A 27,730-nucleotide genomic window follows, 5' to 3' on the forward strand; every position below is an offset into this window, starting at 1 on the left:
GCTTGATGGAGAAGCTGTTCAGGCCTCATCGAACCTTCATTGGATTGTTCTTTGATGATATTATCATCTAATCTAATTCATTAGACGAACACAAGCAACACCTCCAAGTAATATTTCAAGTTTTAAGAGAGAATAAACTTTATGTTTATCGGAAGAAAAGTGAATTTTTCTTGCAAGAGGTTCAGTATTTAGGTCACATTATCTCTTAAGATGGCATCCAAATGGATCAATCAAAGTTAGAGGTAATAAAAGGATGGCCTAAACCAAGGAATCTTAATGAACTAAGAAGCTTTATAGGTATGTGTGCATACTATAGACGCTTCATAGAAAAGTTCTCACAAATTGCGGGACCATTACATGATCTAACAAAGAAAAACGTTAGGTATACATGGTCTGCTAAGGAGAACAGTGCTTTCGAAAAGCTTAAAGAAAAGCTTATCTCTCAACCTGTGCTTACACTACCGGATCTCTCAAAACCATTTGAGGTCCAATGTGATGCTTGTGGTGATTGCCTTGGAGCTGTTTTGCTCCAAGAAGGGCACTCCATAGGCTATGAGAGTCGAAGGCTCGACCATGTTGAGCAAGCTCTAGGCATATATGCAAAGGAACTCTTTGAAGTTCTACATGCCTTAGACTCATGGAAGCACTATTTATTGGGGACTCCTTTCATTTTGCGAATGGATCACCAAAGTCTTAAGTACTTCATGATGTAGACCAAGATCTCCGAAAAACAAATGAGGTGGGAAAATTTCCTTTCGCAATTTCATTTTCATATTTCTCACCTTGCTGGCAAGCATAATCAAGTAGCTGATGCACTCTCAAGACGGCCGAGAGTGAATGCGGTTTCCATAGCAACTCACAATGATCTATCTTCAATGATAGATAAGTACCCTATTGATCCCAATTCTAGAGATGTGATTTCAGCCCTTGCATTTGGAAGAAAGAAGAACCATTTACTTTACAAGATGGTTATCTTCTCTATGGCAATAGACTATGTGTTACTAACTCACTACGTGAGAAAGTAATGTATGAATCTCATGCTCCACCTTATGCGGGGCATAGAGGGATTCAGTCTACCTTAAAGGGAATTAAAACATATTTCTATTGGCCTACCATGAAAGTGAGCATAAAAGAGTATGTTTCTAAATGTGTGGTATGCCAAAAGACAAAATTTGATAGAGGGAAGCAACTTGGATTGCTTCAACCCTTGCCAATCCCTAATTCACCATGGAAGGGCATATCCATGGATTTTATCTTTGGATTGCTTAAGTCTATCCATGGGAATACGGGAATATGGACGATAGTAGACAGGTTCAGTAAACAAGCTCATTTTATACCTGTCAAAAAGACTATCAAAGCCCATCAAATGGAAACCCTCTTCATTTCACAAATTTTCAAGTACCATGGCTTGTCAATGTCCATAGTGTCGGATAGAGATCCTAGAACGACCAGTAATTTCTGGAAGGGTCTCTTTGAGAATTTAGGGACAAGGCTAAACTTCTCTTTGGTCTATCATCCACAAACGGATGGCCAAAGTGAAATAGCTAACCTAACCATTCTCGATCTACTAAAAGCCTATGTAACGGAAGTAGATCAAAGATCCCAATGGGAGAAGTACTTACCCTTAGTGGAGTATGCTTACAATAACCCTGTACATACTTCCACGGGAAAAGCACCTTTCGAGGTAATTGAGGGAAGATCAAAAAGTCCCTTGCTACTTAAAGTACATGGGAAGATCTTCGCTGCAGATGAGTATAGTCGAGACCTACAAGAATCTTTTCAAAAGATTAAGGATGCTATCTCTATCTCACAGCAAAGGCAAAAGGCTGCTGCTGACAAGCACAGAAGAGCCCAAGCCTTTAAAGAAAATGATTGGGTATTGTTAACGTTTCCCAAAGCTCGATTAAGGCACACGACGGGAAAGAATCCTACGGGCCACCAAAAGTATTATGCTAAACTAGCAAAAAGGTACTATGGTCCCTTCCAGATTCTTAGGTCAATCAATGAGATGGACTATCAACTCAAGTTGCCCAATCATTGGCTCATACACAATGCTTTCCACGTGAGCCTATTAAAGCCTTACAAAGGAGAGCCACCTCAAGAACCAACTATTGAAGACCCACCGGAGATCGAGGACCAAGAGGAGGTGCTGCAGCCCGAGTCCATTCTCCGACATGAAGACAAGGTACTAAGAGGTGGTAAGACTATCCGACGATATTTTATTAAGTTTAAGAATTATCCTTTTGAAGATGCTAGATGGATGCAAGGCATACAATTAAAGGATAACCTAAACCTTGTCGATGCTTACAATGCTTCCCAAGAGTAAGCAAATGTACAAAATGTTAAAAATGAACAATTTTTTTGTCTTATAAGACTCTCTTTTTCTTTATTGTGCACAAAAATGAAGTAGTATGCATGCTTAGATCAAGTTTGCGGAGACGACGTCTCCCAAACACCAAGTAGAGCTTGTCACTCTACTATGGAAGATTGATAGGACTAATGTGCAGACATGCTTGCGGCAGCCTCAAGCTCTCAAGTGCCAAATGGACTAGTCATCCATTGTGAATGATGTCGTAGGGTAACATAGGGATCCTCTATCCGCTAAGAAAAGGACTCATGAATATGCTTTATCTTCTCTACACCATAGTCAAGGACGACTATGATTTCAAGAGAGAGGTAATGTCATAATAATCAATATCTAATTCTCCTAAATGATTTTCTCATGTTAAACTGATCATTTAATATGGGGAAGTGCCAGGGGAGAAAAAGCTAGAATATTGGTTAAGCTAGCAGACCGGCCACAGTAGGGATCCAAAGGAGGGAAAATAGGTATCCAAAGGGGGGGCCATCTGCAAAAGAGCCATGTGAAACAATGGGCTAAAAAGACCCTAAGGTTCAGCCCATTAAGACTTCCAAAATGCTAAGGTTCCAAAATTCAAAGGTTATGTCCAAAGGTCAACCTTAAGGAATTGGATGCTTTGTGTGTGACCAAAAAATTCTTGCATATCCCTACATAGGAGGGGGTGAGCCTAGCAAGTAGGGGATGAGAGAGAAAGCCACACACACACACACACACAAGCCCCGTTTACACAAAGGGAATGAAGGACACATGTCAGATGCCTAAGCTAGTTGCTCCCAAAGTGTGCTCAATTCCTATTGGATGACCCTCGAAGTGGACCAATGAGAATTAGGCTAGAGTAAATTTAGCCTAATCATTTTTAAAACACTTAATAAAAAGAACCAATGAAAATTAAGTCTCCTGGATGATTATTGGACAGCCCGTGAAGGGGTCCAATAGGAATTGAGCAGCCCAATGGGCTACTTAATTCCTATTGGTCAGAATGGGGAAAGGTCCAATGGGGATTTAATTCATTTAAATCAATTAAGTTTAATTGATTAAGCTCTCACAAAAGGGGAAAGGGGGACACATGTCAGAAGGCTATCACTTATGCTGCTTAATTGTGATAGGCTAGCACTGGGGAGGTCCAATGGGGAGCCTGTAAGAGCAAATAGCAAGAGGGCTCGCCCAAGAGAGAGAGGGGGATGATTTTTGCAAGGCATTATCACACACACACTCACACAATCTCATGTGTGAAGTAAAGAAGACTATCTCTTGCCAAGCTTTAGTGGAGAGCTCATCACCTACTCCAAGCTTGTGAGATAGAAGCCTACATCAACACACTCTTGGCATGTGGATGCAAATCCAACCAAGAGCCAAGCTTCAATGCATGCTCATCTCCTCTACCAAGCTAATTACTAAGATAAGCTATGCTAATATGAGTGATTGTGTGAGGAGATGTACATCTTTCTTGTAAGATACTCCTTCTTCCTCTCAATCTACTCTCATACCCTTCTTGCTCTCACCATCTTCGAAGGTGTGTGAGGTCTTGGGTCTGAGAACGGGGATAACTGATGTTGTGTTTGCTAAGTATTTTTCTTAGTGCATGAACCTTTTATCTTCATTGCACTAGCTAGTCTTGAAGGAACACAAAGAATTGTATTGTACAATGTCTCTCTTGATGGGAGAAACCATAATACAAAGCCTTTTGGAGGGGGGACTGGCTCCATGCAAATCCGGTCCTCAACTGTTGTCAATTGCTTAATTTCTCTCTCTTTTGAAAGTATTGTTGATGCTATCTAACTAGGTGTTATGCTTTTTGTTGCTCTCTCCACCCAAGCACTCTTGTAATTCTCATTAGGAATCTATTCTAATGAAATGCCCACTATGTTCATGCTAATTTCCGCTACACATAAGTTTTTAGACCAGTAAATGTTACACAGAGCATCGGAGCTGGTTGATGCAACCAATCCTCTTGTATAGGAAGCTACAGCGGCACTTGTTTAGATTTTTGTGCACATTCAAGGGTCATTTTCCTACATATACTGTGCATTTGTACCATTTTACATTCTCTACTACATAAGGTAGGTCTTCACATTGCCATTATTCACACTTTTGTCATACACACTTGGGTGTCAGACCTTATTTTCGGACATTTGAGATCCTGCGAGACAGAGGTCCTTCCTTCATGTCAGGACAACCTAGCTTTGACACAGTTGTACCAAACACTCTTGATGACACTACTCCATGTCATTTGATGCATGTGATGGATGTTTTTGGAGATGCTCCACCTGAACCCACTACAGATGGAGTAGGGGTCAGAGTTTCTATTGAGTTTGTCATGTTTCCAAGAATTAATAAGTTAGCTACGAAAATCAATATTCCCCGGATGTACGCGCAAGGGGGAAGTGGTTACATGGATACAATAATTATGAGTGATGACTTGTAGCCAAGTGGAATTTTTGGCAATGGGGAAATTCAGGGACCATGGTAATGGGAGATTTCTAGGAACGTCACATATGCAGAATGCTTAATTGAGAAGAAAAAGGGGCAAGGTTCTGCAACAACTATTTGGAGACATGGTGCTGGATGTCACCAACTACAATAGCACCATATTCTTTAGAAGGACAAGTTTGAAGTCCTTGCAATGCTCACCTATAGTGGCCGTGGAAGATGCCCCATTGGATAAGTTTTTATTGTTGAGTTCTCTTGCCTAGAGAGATAGGTTAGAGAAGCATGTGCTCTCATGAATTACAGTGCTAGACACCCCACCACAAGGCTATAAAACTGTAGTATCTCAAGGAGGGGTGACTACAAGAAGCGGAAGGCTCTCAACTTTGACACAGTTGTACTCATTGCCCATTGCAAGGCTCATATGCGAGCTCAAATATTTGTCATAATTTTCTAGTTAGAATTAGAAATATTAAATAGATGAACCTTTTTTGTTGGTGTTGCTCGCCTCTGGAATATTATTTTTCTTGAAGGCTAATATAATGCACTTTGTAGGCAATGAAACTTTGTTAGTAAATGAAAATGCTCTGCATAATTCATGGCCGGCCCAACTGTAAGCTTTCAGAGTGATTGCGAAGGCATGTACAAACAGAGAGAGTCACCACCTCTCGACATCTTGCGTTTGGAAACGCTCTCCAGCAAGGCTTGGTGAAGACCAAATCTAGTCTCATCACCTGCTGCTGTGAAGACCCACTTTGTGTTTGAAAATGCTTTCCTCCAAGGCTCAAATATACTGAGATTGTGAAATGACAAATGTACGTAGCAAGAATGGTTGCCTTGGGTTTATTTCTGGTGGATGTAACAACTAATTTGGCTTGCAGTTTGCAGATTTCTGTCAGGCAATTCAGTTCATAGATTTTCTGTCACGGCAGCCAATTCACGGCAAAGTACAGTTCAGTTCATGGCAGCCAGTTCGCAGATTTCTTGTCATATTCTCGTAGCCAGTTTGCAGGTTTAGCCGAGTGCTGTGAGCTCAACAGTTGCGAGGTAGGCATGTGAAATGTGATGTTTTAGGATTTGTTAATGTGATCGACATGTGAAATGTGATGGTGCAGGCTTTGTTAATGAACCCTTAATTAAAGTGATCATCACTCTTTGTTTAAACTACTCTTCATGCATAGATTTCTCGCAACAAATTGTGTGCTCACCATGGGGTTGCATCTTGGTTTCCAAATGCAAGTTTGAAACCTCTGGTGAAGCAATCAATTCATTTATTTTGCTCAAAAAATGAAAAAGATCTAAAGCAATGTGGTTTCAACTCGAAGCTTTTGATGGTTTTTCTTTTGCAGGTTTGCAATGGGAAAATCTGTAAAAAGGAAGACAACAAAGTTGACACCCGCTGAGCAAAGTCCCAACAAAATTTTAAAGAAGAAACTGACTTTTGTATCAATTGAAGCTGAAGAGATTGATGATGACACAAACCCTTTACCTCAACCAACGAATGTCGTGCAAGACAAAGATGTAAACTCTGAAGTTATAGAGGATGATGATGAAGATGGAAACAATGCTCTTATAGAAAGTAATATCCAGTTGGCTGTAGGTGGTGATGTTATTGGTCGTTGCAGGGTATTGCCACCTGATAGGTGTCCTCGCATACCTCTATGCACGTTACTGCCACATGCCAAAGTAAGAGGTCTCCAAAAAGATGTAAGTTCACTTAAGATTGCATTTGCTACAGAGAACTATATGCCAGAGAAGGGAACGTTTGTTGTCTCCACTTGTCTTTGCAATGGGGAAGAAACCTTGGTAACAAATATCATTAAGGCTTCTTGGGATCCTATGTGGTTGGAAGCAGATATGGAGTTTGAAAAAGAGGTGTCCTTAAAAAGAGAGCTGAAATTTATGTCAAAAAAAATGTTTTTTGTGTGGGAGGGGAATCACAGGATAAAGGCTTGGATGGAAGTTATAACCGAACTTTAAAAAGAGGTGTCCTTAAAAAGAGAGCTGAAATTTATGTCAAAGAAAATGTTTTTTGTGTGGGAGGGGAATCACAGGATAAACGCTTGGATGGAAGTTAAGAGGATAAATCAAGACATGTGAGAGTTATGTGCACTCTCATAGATCCAAGGAAGGTTCCAGAGATAGCCCTTCTTGCTTCTTTGCAACGCATGAACGTGTAAGTTACTTTTTTTGGTAATTTTGGTTGTGCATTGTTCTCTCAAAGGTTTATTTAATAAGTTATCATTTTCTTCTTTATGCAATAGGCTAAATGAGCATGCAGTGATTAAACCATTGCTTCGAGGTGTGCTAATTAACACCAACAACATATGTGGGAGTGATACAAAAGAGTATATTGAGTCTTTAAAAGAGGAGGAGAATAAGTTAGTCAAAGTTTGCAGAAGCAAAGAGTCATGGTTTCCATTTTCGAGAGGTTACTTGGCAAGGCTTGTGTTTCAGGTACTTAATTAAACTTTTTTTTGTATAGATAGATTTGATGTTGATGGGCGCTTTTCACAAGCCAAGCTCCCATACCCCTCTTCTCTCGTCCCCACCCCATGAAAACCCCCTCTTAGGGAGGGAGTGATAAAAGGCATTGGAAAAAGTAAGAAAAAATAAAGTATGATTATGTAAATATATGAGAAAGGTAAAATAGGCCACCTCATGCTTGCGGGGCAGCCCATCCCCACCTTGCTTCCTATTTCTTCACTGTTGCCCCGCCGTGTGTTCCTTTTCCTCTCCTCCACTCAAAAGGTCAACCCCCTCTCTCTTCCCCTTGTCCTTTCTCCTTTCTCTCTCCCCTCAAGCTACCCCACCCCTCACCAATAATACATTCTAACTCACATGCCACCTCTCATATCTTCCAAAACAGTATACCCCACCCCCCTTTTCTCTCTCCTATCATATCCCATGACCCAAATATCCCCCTCTCTCTACAAAGGGCGCCATGTCTCCTGTCCTGTAGCCAGATAACCTCCCCCACACTCACACACACTCAGTTTCACTGAAAAAGGTGCCCACAGACCCATCCCTACCCGGTGGTTACCTGATTTTTCTTGTGTTCACACACATTTGCACACAGATTCACCGCTGAACACACTCCCCTCTCTCCCCTCTTGTAATTACTTTATTATCCATGTCACCTCTCTTTTTTCCATTCACCCATCTCTCTCTCTTAGTCTCTCTCTCATGAGACTACTGTTCTGGCACATATACACACAGCCAGACAAGTGGGGCCCACAGTCACATGGCCTGTGTAGATAATGATTTCTTCATTTCTCAATTTTATAACTTCTCCCCCCTCCTTCCCTATATAAAGAGGGGTCACCATCACACTAAAGAACACACACAACATCACCAAAGAGTACACTATTCACTCTGTGCGCCTAGTGCACACACACACACCCACACCATCACCATCACCGCAATCACCATGCTCGTCTTGAGCATGACCTCTACACCCTTGGGCTATGGAAGATGAAGGGTAGCTGAATGAAGGATGATGGCCATAACCCTCATGCAAGTCTTCGCCATCAGCTCCCACCTATCCGCCATGTGCTCTACCACTCTCCCCCTTCTCTTTCCCCTATCCTATGCTCCCCATTTCATTGCCTTATTCTCTAAATAAATCTTGAGGTTTTGTGAGTATGTTTCTTGCAATGTTTTGCCCATGTGAGGTGTGCAGAATCGCCACCTAGTCTTGTGTTTGGAGTGAGCTTGTGTATGTGTGAAGGGTGTGCGGATTTGCCATCCTTCTGTGCTACCTAAGTACTAAGCCGCTATACACACACACACTCTCTCTCTCTCACTTGATCTCATTCCCCTTCCTCTTCATCATTACTCCCAAGCATCCATCTCTCTTGGATGAAACCTTTGTTATGGTGGTATGTTGTTTGCGTCCTAGCCGCTGAAGCTAGGTGGTGCCCCCTGTTTGCTTTACCATGACAGGGTCGAGGCGCGCCATTCGGTCCCCGATGTTTTAGAGGCCGTCGGGGGTTCGGGGTTCCCTTTGCTCCCGTCATTTGGTGCCCCCACTGAGGATCTTTTCATGAAACCCTTCTGTTTACAAGACTGAAACCCCTAAACTATTGTGAATGGATGAATGGCTAGTGGGATTTGCTAATTGGACGACAGAAGAAGAAGAGCTCCAAGCACAACTAGAACAATTCCGCATCTCCATCGAAGCTCGAGTGCCAGGCGTAACGGTAATCGATTTACAGTGGGAGAGTCAACCAACACACCAAACCTAGTGGATATACATAGGCCGAGTGCTAAGAAGAAGAAGGAGAAGGTCGAAACCATGTCCGCAACCTACAACCAACCAACAACAACAAGATGGAAGGAGCTCTGCACAATAGAGAATCAACACTATTTTACTTTGAGAATCGGGTAACTCAAGTCACCGAGGTAATTATCATAGTCAATTTCCAAGTCGCACCTGATGTTGCAGCACAGATAACAGAATCATTGGCTCACACTCTCACTAAAGAAACTAGGGATCTACTGAGGTTGTTCCAGGAAAGAACTCCACCCTCTCCCACAAGCTTTGGATAGTGACTAAGCACCTCTAGGCTTCACATGAATCAGTACAACCTACCTCAAGACAGATCACACATACCAACACGTGTACGCTCAATCAAGGTAATACTAGACTTGAAGGCTCACTACCAGCACATCATTGATACCATGCTGGGTGGGGAGCGGTTTTTTGAGGTTCTTGCATCAGATCAGCCATTTGTCTTACCTTTGGTACAAGGCAATGTACCGTTTGAAGTTTTAATATATGTCCTAGTATAAGAGGGTATACACACCTCCTTGTAAAGAAGAAAAAAACTTTTGCAAGTTAAGCAGTGTGTCTTTCTAGCTCTTTCTCAGTAATCATGGCAAGTGTAGCATTTCCAACATTTAAAGGAAAGAAGGGGGAGGATTTGGTAACAGACTTCCTAGATAACTTTGAAGTAGAATGTGTAGTGAGCAACAAAGATAGAGATGAATCACGGGTTAGAATCTTTAAGCATCTCATGAAGCTAGAAGCTAGATCATGGTACAATGCACTTCCACAAGCAAGCAAGGATGACTGGGAGCCCTTAAAAACCGCTTTTAAGAGGCGCTTTGGGGGAGGTACCACTTTAGAAAAGTTGTGGGACAAGTTGAGAGACTTGAAGCAGGAGGGTCTTTTAGAATATGCCACCTATGAGTCCAAATTTGTGGATTTGTGGGAATGGTGGGTTGAGTCATTGGCAAGGGGGGAAGCTGCACCCGATATCCTAAAAAAAGATCGGTTCACTCATGGCTTATTGCCGCTTCTCAAGGAGAAGGTGAAAGGTAGATTCCCGGCTACGTACGAGTTAGCCGTTGAGATTTCTCGCCTTAAGGACAAGAAGTTGCGAATGAAAGCCAAAGAAACCGAGTCAACAGAAGCAGGAACATCGCGTCGACCAGTAACTACGACAACCACCATTCCACCACCACCACCGGCGCTTGGGGTAAGAGATGACCAACAAGATATGTTGGCCCATATTACTGACCAACTGCAGAATTTGTCTGTCCACTTAATACAGCAAGGGAGGAGTCAAGACCCTGGAAGAGCACGACGACAAAACAGGGAGTATCACTGCTACAACTGCGGGGAAGATGGCCATGAAATGTACTACTGTCCACACCCGACGAGGCAGAATTTCAATAGAGGGGGGAGACATAATCAGATCTCTCCACCAAGAGCAAGAACTCCGCCACCCAAGCAACCAATCTCACCTGTTCAAATCCCGCCACCAACCGTGCAACCAGGGCTAACCCCAGCAGTTCAATCCCTACAGCCACCGATGCAACCACCACCACAATCACCACTTACACTCATCTTACGGCCACCACCAATTGGTACCCGCACACCGAGTATCATTGGCCTTGCAGAAGAGGTCAAGATGAAGGTAAGAGAAGAAGGATCAAGCGAGAAGTTTATTCAAAGGAGTGAAGCAATGGAACAAGAGGTTAAAGAATCAAAAGATGCTACCCCAGTGGGTGAGGTAAGTCAAGAAAATTGTGTTACAAATGTGAGTACATCTTTAACCTTGGATGAAATAGGAACCAAAGCAATCAATCGACAACATTGGGCAGTAAGGGTAAGAAGGTGTAAAGTGTTGATTAGGCCTCGTCAGAGTAAGAGGAATGCAAAGGGAATGAAAGATACAAGAGAAGAGGAAGACCAGCCTGTTAGCAAGGCTTTGCAGAAGATGGACAACATATCAAGCAAAGGGGAGGGATTTGAAAATGGAAGCCTGTGCACCAGCTTGGACCCAGGATAGTGTAGCAAGATAAAGGAATCTTGCATCAAGGCAGTTTCACTTGAGGACCATAACAAAGAGGTAAGTATGATTGAAGGTTTGGAGTTGGATATTGCTCCAGAGGCTTGGCAGCCGAGCAAGACTTTATTGTGTAGTGTTATAGACTTAGAGATGGGTAATGCCTCTAGTTTATGTGAGGATGTTCATAGTAAGTTTGATGATCAATATGTTGCCAACCTTTTAAGGATGTTCCAAACTCCTCCACAACACAGCATTGTGTTTGCATGGGATGCATCAGACCTATGGCTATGGCTAGCCGCTATAACATATAGAGATAAGATCAGCATGGAGATAAGAGCTAAGGAGCCATGGATAGACAGAAGCCTCATAGAATGCAAGAATGAAGACCTCAGTCGCAATTTGGTACATTTTTTTACAAATAGTGCATCCTCTCTTTGGAGAAAGGTAATTGGATTACGCTTGTATTTAAGCCGCAAGGTAGGTGGCTTGCTATTAGCATCAGTAAAGGAAGCTGACATGTTTGAGCACACCCAAAAGAAGCAGGATATACTTGCAGTTTTTTCTAGTCATGCCAGTAAGCAGGATCCTGAAGACAGCTTGAGCTCACCACACCAACAAGGAGGCCATATATGGTGGATTCTTGGTACACTCTTGGGAATCATAATTTTCAGTTCTGTCTTTGCATGAGCCAAGATGCTCATTTCCCCTCTCACTACTGGTGGTTACAAATTTGGTCCAATTTCGCATGCAAATTTTATTGTTTGGACACTGCAGACAATGATCCTATTTTTCACTTGGGATCCAGGAGGACACTGGCACAAATTTCTGGAAGCCATGGGCTTCCCATTTAATCAACCGACACTATTCCAAGGAACAGGCTATCACCCGCACCTGTTGCAATTTCATGAATATCCTAGAAATCTCACCAATGGCCAAATGGAATGGATAGTTCAGAAGGCAACTCGATATCGGATCCTACAGCTAAGCGGAAGAAGAAACAGATGAGTTAGAGGCATGAATGCCTCTAGCCAAAAGGGGAGGGCTAATGATGGGGGATTTTCACAAGACAAGCTCCCATACCCCTCTTCTCTCGTCCACACCCCATGAAAACCCTCTCTTAGGGAGGGAGTGATAAAAGGCATTGGAAAGAGGAAGAAAAAATAAAGCATGATTATGTAAATATATGAGAAAGGTAAAATAGGGCACCTCATGCCTGCGGGGCAGCCCATCCCCACCTTGCCTCCTTTTTCTTCACTGTTGCCCCGCCGTGTGTCCCTTTTCCTCTCCTCCACTCAAAAGGTCAACCCCCTCTCTCTTCCCCTTGTCCTTTCTCCTTTCTCTCTCCCCTCAAGCTACGCCATCCCTCACCAATAATACATTCTAACTCACCAATAATACATTCTAACTCACATGCCACCTCTCCTATCTTCCAAAACAGTATACCCCACCCCCCTTTTCTCTCTCTTATCATATCTCATGACCCAAATATCCCCCTCTCTCTCTAAAGGGCGCCATGTCTCCTGTCCTGTAGCCAGATAACCTCCTCCACACTCACACACACACTCAGTTTCACTGAAAAAGGTGCCCACAGACCCATCCCCACCGGGTGGTTACCTGATTTTTCTTGTGTTCACACACATCTGCACACAGATTCACCTCTGAACACACTCCCCTCTCTCCCCTCTTGTAATTACTTTATTCTCCATGTCACCTCTCTTTTTTCCATTCACCCATCTCTCTCTCTTAGTCTCTCTCTCATGAGACTGCTGTTCTGGCACATATACACACAGCTAGAGAAGTGGGGCCCACAGTCACATGGCCTGTGTAGATAATGATTTCTTCATTTCTAAATTTTAGAATTTCTCCCCCCTCCTCCCCTATATAAAGAGGGGTCACCATCACACTAAAGAACACACACAACATCACCAAAGAGTACACTATGCACTGTGTGCACGTAGTGTACACACACACACCCACACCATCACCATCAACGCAATCACCATGCTCGTCTTGAGCATGACCTCTACACCCTTGGGCTATGGAAGATGAAGGGTAGCTAAATGAAGGATGATGTCCATAACCCTCGTGCAAGTCTTCGCCATCAGCTCCCACCTATCCGCCATTTGCTCTACCACTCTCTCCCTTCTCTTTCCTCTACCCTTTGCTCCCCATTTTATCGACTTATTCTCTAAATAAAGCTTGAGTTTTTGTGAGTATGTTTCTTGCAATGTTTTGCCCATGTGAGGTGTGCGGAATCGCCACCTAGTCTTATGTTTGGAGTGAGCTTGTGTATGTGTGAAGGGTGTGCGGACTCACAATCCTTCTGTGGTACCTAAGTACTAAGCCGCTATACACACACACTCTCTCTCTCTCTCTCTCTCTCACTTGATCTCATTCCCCTTCCTCTTCATCATTACTCCCAAGCATCCATCTCTCTTGGATGAAAACTTTGTTATGGTGGTATGTTGTTTCCTTCCTAGCCGCTGAAGCTAGGTGGTGCCCCCTGTTTGCTTTACCATGACAGGGTCGAGGCGCACCATTCGGTCCCCGATGTTTTAGAGGCCGTCGGGGGTTCGGGGTTCCCTTTGCTCCCGTCATTTGGTGCCCCCACTGAGGATCTTTTCATGAAACCCTTCAGTTTACAAGACTCACACCCCTAAACTATTGTGAATGGATGAATGGCTAGAAGGATTTGCTAATTGGACGACAAAAGAAGAAGAGCTCCAAGCACAACTAGACGAATTCCGCATCTCCATCGAAGCTCGAGTGCCAGGCGTAACGGTAATCGGTTTACAGTGGGAGAGTCAACCAACATGCCAAACCCAATGGATATACATAGGCCGAGTGCTAAGAAGAAGAAGGAGAAGGTCGAAACCATGTCCGCAACCTACAACCAACCAACAACAACAAGATGGAAGGAGCTCTGCACAATAGAGAATCAACACTATTTTACTTTGAGAATCGGGTAACTCAAGTCACCAAGGTAATTATCATAGTCAGTTTCCAAGTCACACCTGATGCTGCAGCACAGATAACAAAATCATTGGCTCACACTCTCACTAGAGAAACTAGGGATCTTCTGAGTTTGTTTCAGTAAAGAACTCCACCCTCTCCCACAAGCTTGGATAGTGACTAAGCACCTCTAAGCTTCACATGAATCAGTACAACCTACCTCAAGACAGATCACACATACCAACACGTGTACGCTCAATCAAGGTAATACTAGAATTGAAGGCTCACTACCAGCACGTCATTGACACCATGCTGGGTGGGGAGCGGTTTTTTGAGGTTCTTGCATCAGATCAGCCATTTGTCTTACCTTTGGTACAAGGCAATGTACCGTTTGAAGTTTTAATCTATGTCCTAGTATAAGAGGGTATACACGCCTCCTTGTAAAGAAGAAAAAAACTTTTGCAAGTTAAGCAGTGTGTCTTTCTAGCTCTCTCTCAGTAATCATGGCAAGTGTAGCATTTCCAACATTTAAAGCAAACAAGGGGGAGGATTTGGTAACAGACTTCCTAGATGACTTTGAAGTAGCATGTGTAGTGAGCACCAAAGATACAGATGAATCATGGGTTAGAATCTTTAAGCATCTCATGAAGCTAGAAGCTAGATCATGGTACAATGCACTTCCACAAGCAACCAAGGATGATTGGGAGCCCTTAAAAATCGCTTTTAAGAGGCGCTTTGGGGGAGGTACCACTTCAGAAAAGTTGTGGGACAGGTTGAGAGACTTGAAGCAGGAGGGTCTTTTAGAATATGCCACCTATGAGTCCAAATTTGTGGATTTGTGGGAACGGTGGGTTGAGTCATTGGCAAGGGGGGAAGCTGCACCCGATTTCCTAAAAAAAGATCGGTTTACTCATGGCTTATGGCCGCTTCTCAAGGAGAAGGTGAAAGGTAGATTCCCGGCTACGTACGAGTTAGCCGTTTAGATTGCTCGCCTTAAGTACAAGAAGTTGTGAATGAAAGCCAAAGAAACCGAGTCAACAGAAGCAGGAACATCGCATTGACCAGCAACTACGACAACCACCATTCCACCACCACCATCGGCTCTTGGGGTAAGAGATGACCAACAAGATATGTTGGCCCATATTACTGACCAACTGCAGAATTTGTCTGTCCACTTAATACAGCAAGGGAGGAGTCAAGACCTTGGAAGAGCACGACGACAAAATAGGGAGTATCACTGCTACAACTGTGGGGAAAATGGCCATGAAATGTACTACTGTCGACACCCGAGGAGGCATAATTTCAATAGAGGTGGGAGACAGAATCAGATCTCTCCACCAAGAGCAAGACCACCGCCACCCAGGCAACCAATCTCACCTGTTCAAATCCCGCCACCAATCGTGCAACCACGCCTAGCCCCACCAGTTCAATCCCTACAGCCACCGATGCAACCACCACCACAATCACCACTTACACTCATCTTACGCCCACCACCAATTGGTACCCGCACACCAAGTATCATTGGTCTTGCAGAAGAGGTCAAGTCGATGAAGGTAAGAGAAGAAGGATCAAGCGAGAAGTTTATTCAAAGGACTGAAGCAATGGAACAAGAGGTTTAAGAATCAAAAGATGCTACCCCAGTGGGTGAGGTAAGTCAAGAAAATTGTGTTACAAATGTGAGTACATCTTTAACCTTGGATGAAATAGGCACCAAAGCGATCAATCAACAACATTGCGCAGTAAGGGTAAGAAGGTGTAAAGTGTTGATTAGGCCTCGTCAGAGTAAGAGGAATGCAAAGGGCATGAAAGATACAAGAGAAGAGGAAGACCAGCCTGTTAGCAAGGCTTTGCAGAAGATGGACAACATATCAAGCAAAGGGGAGGGCTTTGAAAATGGAAGCCTGTGCACTAGCATGGACCCAGGACAGCGTAGCAAGATAAAGGAATCTTGCATCAAGGCAGTTTCACTTGAGGACCATAACGAAGAGGTAAGTATGACTGAAGGTTTGGAGTTGGTTATTGCTACAGAGGCTTGGCAGCCGAGGAAGACTTTATTGTGTAGTGTTATAGACTTAGAGATGGGTAATGCCTCTAGTTTATGTGAGGATGTTCATAGTAAGTTTGATGATCAATATGTTTCCAACCTTTTAAGGATGTTCCAAACTCCTCCACAACACAGCATTGTGTTTGCATGGGATGCATCAGACCTATGGCTATGGCTAGCCGCTATAACATATAGAGATAAGATCAGCATGGAGATAAGAGCTAAGGATCCATGGATAGACAGAAGCCTGATAGAATGCAAGAATGAAGACCTCATTCGCAATTTGGTACAATTTTTTACAAATAGTGCATCCTCTCTTTGGAGAAAGGTAAGTGGCTTAGGCTTGTATTTAAGCCGCAAGGTAGGTGGCTTGCTATTAGCATCAGTAAAGGAACCTGACATGTTTGAGCACACCCAAAAGAAGCATGATATGCTTGCAGTTTTTTCTAGTCATGGCAGTAAGCAGGACTCTGAAGACAACTTGAGCTCACCAAACCAACAAGGAGGCCATATATGGTGGATTCTTTGTACACTCTTGGGAATCATAACTTTCAGTTCTGTCTTTGCAGGAGCCAAGATGCTTATTTCCCCTCTCACTATTGGTGGTTACAAATTTGGTCCAATTTGGCATGCCAATTTTATTGTTCGGACACTGCAGACAATGATCTTATTTTTCACTTGGGATCCAAGAGGACAGTGGCACAAATTTTTGGAAGCCATGGGCTTCCCATTTAATCAACCGACACTATTCCAAGGAACAGGCTATCACCCGCACCTGTTGCAATTTCATGAATATCCTAGAAATCTCACCAATGGCCAAATGGAATGGATAGTTCAGAAGGCAACTCGATATTGGATCCTACAGCTAAGCGGAAGAAGAAACAGATGAGTTAGAGGCATGAATGCCTCTAGCCAGAAGGGGAGGGCTAATGATGGGGGATTTTCACAAGACAAGCTCCCATACCTCTCTTCTCTCGTCTCCACCCCATGAAAACCCCCTCTTAGGGAGGGAGTGATAAAAAGCATTGGAAAAAGTAAGAAAAAATAAAGTATGATTATGTAAATATATGAGAAAGGTAAAATAGGCCACCTCATGCCTGCGGGGCAGCCCATCCCCACCTTGCCTCCTTTTTCTTCATTGTTGCCCCGCTGTGTGTCCCTTTTCCTCTCCTCCACTCAAAAGGTCAACCCCCTCTCTCTTCCCCTTGTCCTTTCTCCTTTCTCTCTCCCCTCAAGCTACCCCACCCCTCACCAATAATACATTCTAACTGACCAATAATACATTCTAACTCACATGCCACCTCTCCTATCTTCCAAAACAGTATACCCCACCCCCCTTTTCTCTCTCCTATCATATCACATGACCCAAATATCCCCCTCTCTCTCTAAAGGGCGCCATGTCTCCTGTCCTATAGCCAGATAACCTCCCCCACACTCACACACACTCAGTTTCACTGAAAAAGGTGCCCACAGACCCATCCCCACCCGGTGGTTACTTGATTGTTCTTGTGTTCACACACATCTGCACACAGATTCACCTCTGAACACACTCCCCTCTCTCCCCTCTTGTAATTACTTTATTCTCCATGTCACCTCTCTTTTCTCCATTCACCCATCTCTCTCTCTCTTAGTCTCTCTCTCATGAGACTGCTGTTCTGGCACATATACACAAAGCCAGACAAGTGGGGCGCACAATCACATGGCTTGTGTAGATAATGTTTTATTCATTTCTAAATTTTAGAATTTCTCCCCCCTCCTCCCCTATATAAAGAGGGGTCACCATCACACTAAAGAACACACACAACATCACCAAAGAGTACACTATGCACTGTGTGCGCCTAGTGTACACACACACACACACACCATCACCATCACCGCAATCACCATGCTCGTCTTGAGCATGAACTCTACACCCTTGGGCAATGGAAGATGAAGGGTAGCTAAATGAAGGATGATGCCCATAACCCTCGTGCAAGTCTTCGCCATCAGCTCCCACCTATCCGCCATGTGCTCTACCACTCTCTCCCTTGGTTGGTGAGAGAAATATTTTTGGATACGTTTGAAAGCGTGGCCATGTCCTTACTTGAATCTTCACTTGAAAGCATGGAGGAACCACCAACAATGCCACTAGACCCTACTTGAAAAGAAAGTATTTTGATGGAGTGATGTTGGAAGCCCGTAAGTATATGTTTCAAATGTTGAGAAGTAGAGATGCAAGAGGGGATCTCAAATCAGGAAAAAGTCGTAATGAGACAAAGGAGAATAAGTCCATAGAACTTGAAAAAGCAGCACAACGTGTTGTTTTTAGGTAAATTGAATGCTCTTTTTAGCTTTGATTGTTTTTGGTGTGCATTGATGTGAATGTTTTTTTTAAATATGTGTGTCTATTTTAGGTTTTTTAAACACCTTGTTGTCAAGAATTTGCTTGGTGAAATACCAAGTGTTTACTTGCATGGATATTTGACTTATAAGTAACCTCTTGGTACTTTCTTTATTTAGTTTTTAGTTTTGAGATGGTGGATTGTGTGCCATAGACTTGATGATGTTCTTTGTGGCCTTATTTTGAATTTAGCTAGTCCTTTTATAATGTAGTTAGTAGCTATAGTATAAATTTCATTGATTTTCAATCAATGCTCTTTCTTTATGTATGTTTATCAATGTGTATGTCATGAAAAGTTACTTTTTTCTTTGTGCCTTTGTTAAGCTTCAAGATAGGTGTCATTGTGGATATAACATTGATTGTTATTGGTGGGAACACTTTCCCAGTACGCTTCCTTTTTATGCAGAGCTAGAGGCACAAAGAATGGCAGCAAATGACTCATTTGATGATGATTTTGTTGCTACTCCAAGGAGGGAAAGAAGAAAGTGTGATTTTATTGATGACGAGTGTGAGGAGGATAAATAATTGTACAACTTGAGAACATTTTTATGGATGTTTACTTTGATAGAATCTTATTGTAGTGCTCGCTAATTATGCTTTGGTTTTAAGGGATATGTAAGGTGTTATTATCGATTTTGAAAAACCAATTGTTGTCTCTTATGAATGGTAACCATGTGTTTGTGGATGAAGCAATTTATGTAAAGTGTGTTGTTAATATGTAGAGTGTGGTTGTTAATATGTCCTTCTCAAGCAATACATCTACTTTGGTGTCTTTTCCATAGTATGGTCTCTTTGGTCTTAAATCTTTGTGGTTTTGTTTTACATTAGAATCATGCTTTCTATTCTAATCTCTTTGGTTTTTCATCAGTATCTCTTTGTTGTTTAGTTTGTTTGTTATACACACTCGCGCTAGTCATGATCTACATATGAGAAGTATGAGCGGATTATTTGTGTGTCTCTGTAGAAGATTGTAATTATAACCCTCCTTATGTCAGAAATATTTTTGTTTATGGTTTAATGACAAAGAATTCATGGATGTTTATGCCTTAAACATATGGCAAGCATGGTAAGTACTAAACATATGGTAAGTACTAACTTAAGAAGAAAACGGAGATAATTTAATCTAGAATTAAAAATTCTCAGTAAATTCCCTACATAGTGTTCAGGAATAATCAAAAAAAGAAAATGGATCGTACATAGTTTGTATACAAACATGGAATAAAATAAAGTTAAGCGTAGTCGAGTATTGCTAGGATTTCAGCTACAAGATATCTTCAACTCATGTGTCTCGCTCGCTCTGTATCCCTCGCTCGCTTTTCAAGGCTTGGTAAATAGTAGCACCCCCCACACAGAGACATGAAAGTTCCGAGACTTGGCTTCCAAAATACTCCCTCAGCTGAAACACTCACGGCACCGTAACTGATGTGGAAAATTGAAGCCTTTTTACACCATTTTTTGACCTTTTTTGACTCAGTTTTGGCTAGTGTTGACCCTCGACGGGTATTTTTCGTGGGAAAAATCCCCAACGGACTCCGAAATTCACCAAATTTTGTACAATTGATCCTCAATATCCAAAGCACTTTGCCACATCCCCACATTCTATTTTTGACCACTTCTAGGGTAGTGCACGCATCACCACAGATCAGGCACCATAAATAGACAGTTACTGCATGTCCCAAACTTCTTGAGCGGGATGAGAGTACCCATAATTTTTGCTTGCATTATTTACATTCTAGAAAGCTCAAACACATTCTCTAGAGCCAAAATAATCCACCTAGAACCATATCCAAGGCCCCAATACCCTATCCGGGCATGTACATGTGCTCGACTACTGACACGCGAACCTGCCTATTCACAATGTGTACATGTTGCATCTTTTTTCAAACTTGAAACCACTTTGAAAAGCTCCCAAATGCATGTATTTACATCTTTTTGTACATATGACCATGTATATAAACGCTACTTTGTACACACCAAAAGCGGTCTATCAGCATGTACATTACAAATGAGAGATGAAGAATGAACAACTTGCTCTCCACGAATGATAAGGAGAGAGTCACTTTTGGCATTAAAGTGAACGTACTTTCCGCCCAATCAATGAGTGTGTTATGCTCACAAAACCATTCGAATGCCCAAAAGCATATCACATCCTAAAAGAGGAGAGACTATAAATTTTCTTGTTGAACAGTGAACAAAACATCAAGGCACTCTTGCATGGTAAGAGAGTCCATACCGGGAGAGAAGCCCGACACCTTAAAAGGAGATGTCTTGCAAACCTCCAAGCGGGCTCTTTCAACAAGAGAGTCACTAATCAAATCATGAATACTGCCTGGGTCAAACAATATGACAAAACGCTGACCCTTCACATGACCATAACACTTAATGAGAGACTCAATAATGGGAGGATCATGAGAGATTTGGGTCACACTCGTGTTCTCATTTATTGCATTGACAGAAGAAGTGGGTTTTGTGGGTTCTTTAGATTCATTAGATTTAAGCTTAGGACATGTTCTTTTTATGTGACCCTTGATGTGACAATGAAAACAACGACCTTCCTTAGAATAAATGCTTTGTTCTTTCGACATGAGGTATCCTCCTAAAATTCCTTGTTCTGTCTTTTCATCTGGAGTGAGCTTAGGTTTAGCAATTGTGTTAGCTTTACCCTTAGGTTCATTTGGAGAGTTCTTTTTTGAGAGACTATTGGAAGATTGGTTAGAAGAGTTACCGTTCTTACCATTTTGAGGGTTCTAAGAAGTCTAAGAGGTACTTGTGGAAGTCTTGTTTTCCTTAGGCTTTTCCTTGTTGTGCTTCATCTCCTCTGCAAGAGCAATCCTACCATCTTGTTGAATCGATTGGGTCGAGGACTTCGACATCAAACCTGATATAGTCGTCCAACCCGAAAATGAAAGCCTCTTTGTGTTCATCATCCGATTTGCGTAGTTGGGTGCCAAGCTACAAAACACGATTAGAGAAAAACATAACTGGCATACCATTTTGCTTAAGACTGCGCCAATCGTCTTTCAACCGTTCTAGGTACTGAGGGGGCATAAATCGCGCCTTGAGCTTGTCTTGGAAGCCGGCCCAATTAAAGGAAAGGGGCGTGCCATTCTCGGCTTCCTCTAGGTGCGCAATTAACTACGCTTCTTGCCATGCGTGGTACCAATTAATGGAATCACCGGCAAGGTATATAGCTGCCGTCAAAACCTTGTTATTTTCTGTCTTCTTAGTTGTCACAAAATAAGCATTAAATTGATGCAACCAAGAATGAATAATTGTAGCATCCATCTTACCATCATACTTACTGAATGAGATCTTCTCTGTGACGGGGTTGTTTGATGAACGACTCTGTGACGGGGTTGTTGGACTTCGAAGTGAGAACCTGTCGGACCAATTCTTGCATGTGTAGTTCTCTCTATGCATCATGCTCTGCCTGTCTTTCTTCGGCTGCCAAGCGCGCTTGCTCACGCTCGCGCTCCATGGCTTCCTATCATTCTTCTTTTCTTTCTAGATGTGCTATCGCAACGCGATTCGCTTCTTGTTGTTGTGTCATCATGTCCATCATCGACTTGACCAAATCCTTCATAGGATTTGGTGCAAACCGTGGTGTAGATGGGGAAGGCAGAGGGTCAGAAAAACCTCCTAGTGGGGAAAATTCTTCTTCACCACTTCCATGCTCATCACCTCCATGCGAAGTATCAATTCCGCTTCAGGTAATGACCATACACTGAAGTCTTGGGTTCTTAAGTTCACGAGGAACTTGGGTTCTTGTGGGTCTTGGGTTCTTTGGTTCTTGAGTTCTTAAGGTTCTTGAGGGTCTTGAGGTTCTGCTTTCGCTCACAATCTGTGTTAGAAAAGGATCTTCTCTTCACCCGAGTTCTGTTCTTTTCCACGGACGCACCCCTTTGCGGCCTTGCGCTCACACCAAGGTTGCTTTTTCCCACAACACGTCGATTGGCCGGCCGCTAAGTGCACGGTCCGCTCTCAACGAGTGAAAAGAGGCACAAGGGGAGGCTGGACAAGCCCTTCTTTCTTGGGTTTCTTGTCACTCTTCCAAAAAACGACTAGGAATTGACACGCCCAACAGGACTTGGGTTACGTGAGACCGCAACAAGCTATAAAAAACATTTGTGGTTCTTGTGGTTCTTTCCTTGAGTGATACAGAACATTGCCAAATCTCTAATACCAATGTAAGGTGCAGCGGATCGTGAATATTGAACTTTGTTCAAGATGAGTGATCCGAACTGTGCTCAAGGTTCATTTACTTACAGAAGAGAGAGCCTTCTGTTCCTTTAGTGAGAGAGTGCAATGGCCACAAAAAAAGTGGTGAACACTCAATGAAGGTGCTGAGACTAAGAGATAGAGAGAGAAGAATACGACACCAGTATGTTGTCAAACCCTCCTCCCAAGGCCCCACTCTCTACGGCGAGAGTAGTCTACGATTGATTGCAACAAATATCTACAATGCTTGGACTTGTCGATGATGATGAGGACGACGACGAGACGGGCTGAAATCTGCAAATCTTTATCTATTGAATTTCTGACTCTATGTCTATGACGATGTCGATGGCGACGATGCGACGATGACGCGCTGAAAACGCAAATGCTGAAATCTGCGTTTTGCGGGTTGAATCTGCAAACGTTGGATATGACCGTGCAGCGAGGATCTGCTACGGGAAGGTGAGATCTGTGAGGTTTGGGGCTTCTACTACGATGTCTGACTAGTGAAAACTGAAAACGTTGGTGCTTACTTAGGTTCCGTCGTGATGAATCTGCAAAATGCTAAGGGGTCATGATGATGCAAAAACGCTAGGCCTGAAAATTCTCCTGCTACTGCCGGTTGTCTTCCAAATGCAAAACTCTAGGCTTCTTGATTTGTCTTGCTGCTACCGAGGCTGATTTGGTGTGCAAAAACGCCAGGCTGCCTGTGGATGAAAATGCTAGGTCCTTGCTGATGCAAAAATGCTAGCTCTGCTGATGTGGGGGGTCTTGCTGAGAAGGTACCTATTGAACTTTGGTTCCTGGTGCCTCTTCTGCCAGATTGTACTAGCGCTAGTTTGCTTATGTACTTGCTTGCTAAAATTTCCCTACCTAGTTTCCAACAAAAGTCCAACCTAGACTGACTCAATTGGATTGAACCCTTGTTATGAAGTAGCTCATTTATTGCTTGACACTATGGTTCACTTGGTGGGTCCATTGCTTCTGCATGGTCGAGGCTCGCCCTATCCCATCGATAGAGTTTGTTCATGACTTTTGGTTGGAGTTGATTCACACTCTCAGGGGTTAGTTCCAAAGCTTCCGCATGTTCGAGGCTCGTCCTGTCTCCTGGGCAGAGGTTATTTGTGACTTTTGGCTGGAGCTTATTCACACTCTTAGGAGTCAATTCCAAAGACTTCACGACAACTCCAAATGCATGCAGGAGTGCAAGGAGGCTTTCCTACGACTCTTACGCTCAGGTTCGTTCTTCACCATGGTCTAGAGTGCACCTAGATGGAACTATTGTCCACTTGTGTGGCTCTTTGCTCCTCCCATTTTGTGATTTAGCCTCCATTGTACATATTTTGTTTCCTCAATGGGAGAGTCTTCCCTTGTTTTTTGATGTACACCTCTCTAATAGAGGTGGTTGTAGCCCTATGGGAAATTTTATTAACTAATGGAAGGATCTTTTTCTCGGGAAAAAAAAGGCTGCCGTGAGATAGCGCTACACCTTAGAGGTGATCTCCAAGCAATACATCTGCTCCCCATGAAAAACGTTGTGGCTATCCTATTGAGCAAAAAGGCTAGGCTGAGGTCATGCCAAAACCCTGAGCTATAGTCACGTCAAAACGCTAGGCAGCCCTACCATCTGCACCAACCCCCTCTTGGACACTCGAGGGAGGCTACCCCCCAATGGGCTCAACTGCTATGTGTTGTAAGAGATGACCCTCTTACAACCCTCCCCCTGCCTATATAAGTCATACATCAGCCTGCCCGACCCAGCCCTAAACCTCCACGACCTTGGGGAAAAGGGAAAAAATAGGATAGAAATGGGAGAGGGAAGCCAATGACCATAGTGCTCAAAGAGAAAAATATGACATGCAGGAGCACAAATGACCATGGAACCAAAACCCAAGCTAAACATGTCTAGACACAACCCGACATGAGAGGCCTACCTCACACTAGCCGAGCACAACCACAAAATAGTCCTCACTCCCTAACACCTATTCGTGGGGGGAACTGGGACCGAGTACACGAATCCGGAGAGATGTCTAAACTCTAAAACCCCCTCTCAGCTTGTGGAAAGGAAAGTCATACCAAAGAGCTGGAGTGAGTAATTGCAAGTAGAAAGAGAGGGTTTTCATGGACGAGGATATTTGCTACAGAACTCTGAGGTTGAGTAGTAACTGGCCAACATACCATCCAACCGGGACCCCCAAAAGACGTCCAAGAAGTATAATTTTGTTGGCTGAAACCAAATCCAGCTATATCAAGAATCTTCTCAAGCCAACCGACTCACAAGTTGCACAACCAGCATTTGCAGTAGGTACTACTGCTGACTGCTCCAAGAGTATGCATCGAAACTAAGGGTAAAGACATAAAATGTAGGTATGCGGATCATTTCCCAACTCTAAAGTGCTCCATTCTCAAGGAAAGAGTCGGAAATTTGCACCTCCAATTATATAGCACATGCCTAAATCTCCAAGCTGCTACAGAAGTCCAAGGAAAGGGACAAACGAGCCTACTAAGGAACTATATGTCTGATGACGAAGAACCAAAGAACTGCACCAACCATCATATAGAATGATGAACAACAAACTATATCTGAAGGAATTTCATTGGAACTGAGTGTGAAATTGTAAGTGATCTTCATCTGTCTGGAACACATCGTGAGGGAGTATCACCCCACTCTCAAAGTGAATCGGGAACAAACATCCAGTAGAAAAGGAACACACATCAATACTGAGATTGCAGCTAACACGACAAGATTGAGAGAAGATCCTGCTCCCAAGCTCTGCAAGAGAAGAACAAGAGGTTGTAGAAAGCCACCAAATAAACTCTCAATCATGTCCGCTGCACATAGAACCACAAGAACGGTATGGAAGTAGTTCCGAAAACTAACTCCCAAGCAGGCTCCATATCCCCCTCTAAAGAGAGAACACCCGAACCGTGGATAATTGTCCTAACTCTCCAATAGTTCTCTGCTTGTGTAACAGGATCACCAAAGGGAGGTGAATCCTAAACAAAAATATAATATACCTATGGAGCCTGGAACCAAGTCTGGGAGAACCAAGAAGAGTGTCTCCCTACTATAAAATGCTCGAGCGAACTGAAGTTGGTTCTTAGTCCAAGAAGGAGCACTATCCACTTGTATGAGATAACATACCAATCTAAGGATAAGAGAAGTAGGTGTGTCCCGATGGTACAGTCTCCAAGGATCAATCTGGAAGACAAGACATAGGAGCTACTACTCGCATTGGGAAGATCAACCATCACACCACAAATCCAAAAGACAAGACAACCACCAAAATGGCTAAATAAGAACATCCATCAAGATACTAACGACACTGTGGACTAATGCACACCATCCAAAGTTGCAAGAAATGGGTAAGAAAACCCAAAACAGGAACACATCATACTGAGAAAGAAAGTTGAGATAACATGGAGTAAAACTGGTCATCCAAAGGATCTCGACAAATCTGATGTCAAACATCAAGAAAATTGTCCATAGAAGGTAGCAAACTTATCCCAAAACTGGTGCTGACAAGCTCACAAAAGGGCAAAGAAGTAAGAAAATCTATAGGGCCACACTACCACCGGGGAAGGAGACAATATGGAGATAGAAGAAGTCCGCACTCCAAAAAAACCTCTGAAAACTGCTCTCATTGTTGGCTAAGGGTCTCGAACCACATGCTCCACCTCTAAACCTCATCCAAGAAAGTCGGATGATCAAACAAGAAGTGGTTTTGAAGATAGAAAAGTATGGTTCTGGAGAAAGAAAAGTATCTCCCTATGCCTGTCAGAGCCAACTCGTTCTTCCATCCTTCTCCACAAATTGTTACATGTAATCATATCAAAGGCTTTCTTAAAGTCGACAAAACAACAGTACAATCGCTTGCCTTTCAACTGACTCTCTTCCATGAGCACACAAAGAGTGACAAGATGATCAATGATGCTATGGCATCGACGAAAACCCGCTTGTCATTATCTTCATCCCAATCACTCAATTTCATCTCCATTATGCAGCCAAACAACTTTGTCGAGAGAGAGAGAGAGAGAGAGAGAGAGAGAGAGAGAGAGAGAGAGAGAGAGAGAGAGAGAGAGAGAGAGAGAGAGAGAGAGAGAGAGAGAGAGAGAGAGAGAGAGAGAGAGAGAGAGAGTAACAATCTGCTCACACAAGTGACCAAGGGTGGTCTGACATAGAACTGACATGCCTAATGGATAGACCCGAGGTGCACGCAACTGCAACTACTACTGACACTGCCAACTTCTCCTGCACATGAGACCACTAACATGGTCTCCACATGGACATCACCTCCAATATGCTCTGAAAGCATAGATCTAGTGCCTCTCCTCTTAGCTAGATCTAGATGTGGATCTTAATCTTGGTTGAGGAAACCTGCTACTGCATGGGCACAAGGCATGTGAAAGGATACCGTGAGATAGCGTTGCACCATAGAGGTGATCTCCAAGCAATGCATCTATTGTCCATGAAAAATGCAGCTATCTTTCTAAGCAAAAACTCTAGGCTAAGGTCATTTTCTCCAACCCCTCCCATCTGCTCCAACCCCCTCTGGGGCACCCAAGGGAGGGTGTCCCCCTCTGGGCTCAATTGCTACGTGCTGTAAGAGGTGACCCTCCCCCTGCCTATAGAGGCCATACCTGCCCGGCCCAGTCTAATCAGAAATGTAAGACTTCAATAAATCCAGTACGACTAAATTCGCAATCTCAGATTGCCCATCTTTCTGCGGGTGTAATGATGACAAGAACTGCAACCATGTGTCAATATTCTCTCAAATAGCCTTCCAAAACAAACTTGTGAGTCGGGGATCTTTGTCAGAGACTATTTTCTCAAGCATGCCATATAATATGAAAATATGTGCAATGAACAGTCTCGCTAAATGATCCGGCCTGACTGTTTTCTTCACTGGAATGAAGTGAGATTGCTTGCTAAATTTGTTGATGACAGTCCAAATGCCATCATGTCCACACTGAATTCAATCCATAGCAGTACTTTCCCAAGGGCGGGTGGGAATGGGTAAAGGTTGTAACAAATCCTTGTGCTTTATGTC

The 27,730-nt window shown here is 43.1% G+C and overlaps 1 pseudogene; it reads left to right on the forward strand.

Moving 5' to 3' along the window:
* The first annotated feature begins 4,526 nt into the window (after positions 1 to 4,526).
* LOC147454447 (uncharacterized) lies at positions 4,527 to 5,238 on the forward strand (annotated as a pseudogene).
* Positions 5,239 to 27,730: the final 22,492 nt, after the last annotated feature.

Source organism: Adiantum capillus-veneris, chromosome 7, assembly GCF_014529385.1.
Source record: "Adiantum capillus-veneris isolate H3 chromosome 7, ASM1452938v2, whole genome shotgun sequence".
Taxonomy (NCBI): Eukaryota; Viridiplantae; Streptophyta; class Polypodiopsida; order Polypodiales; family Pteridaceae; genus Adiantum; species Adiantum capillus-veneris.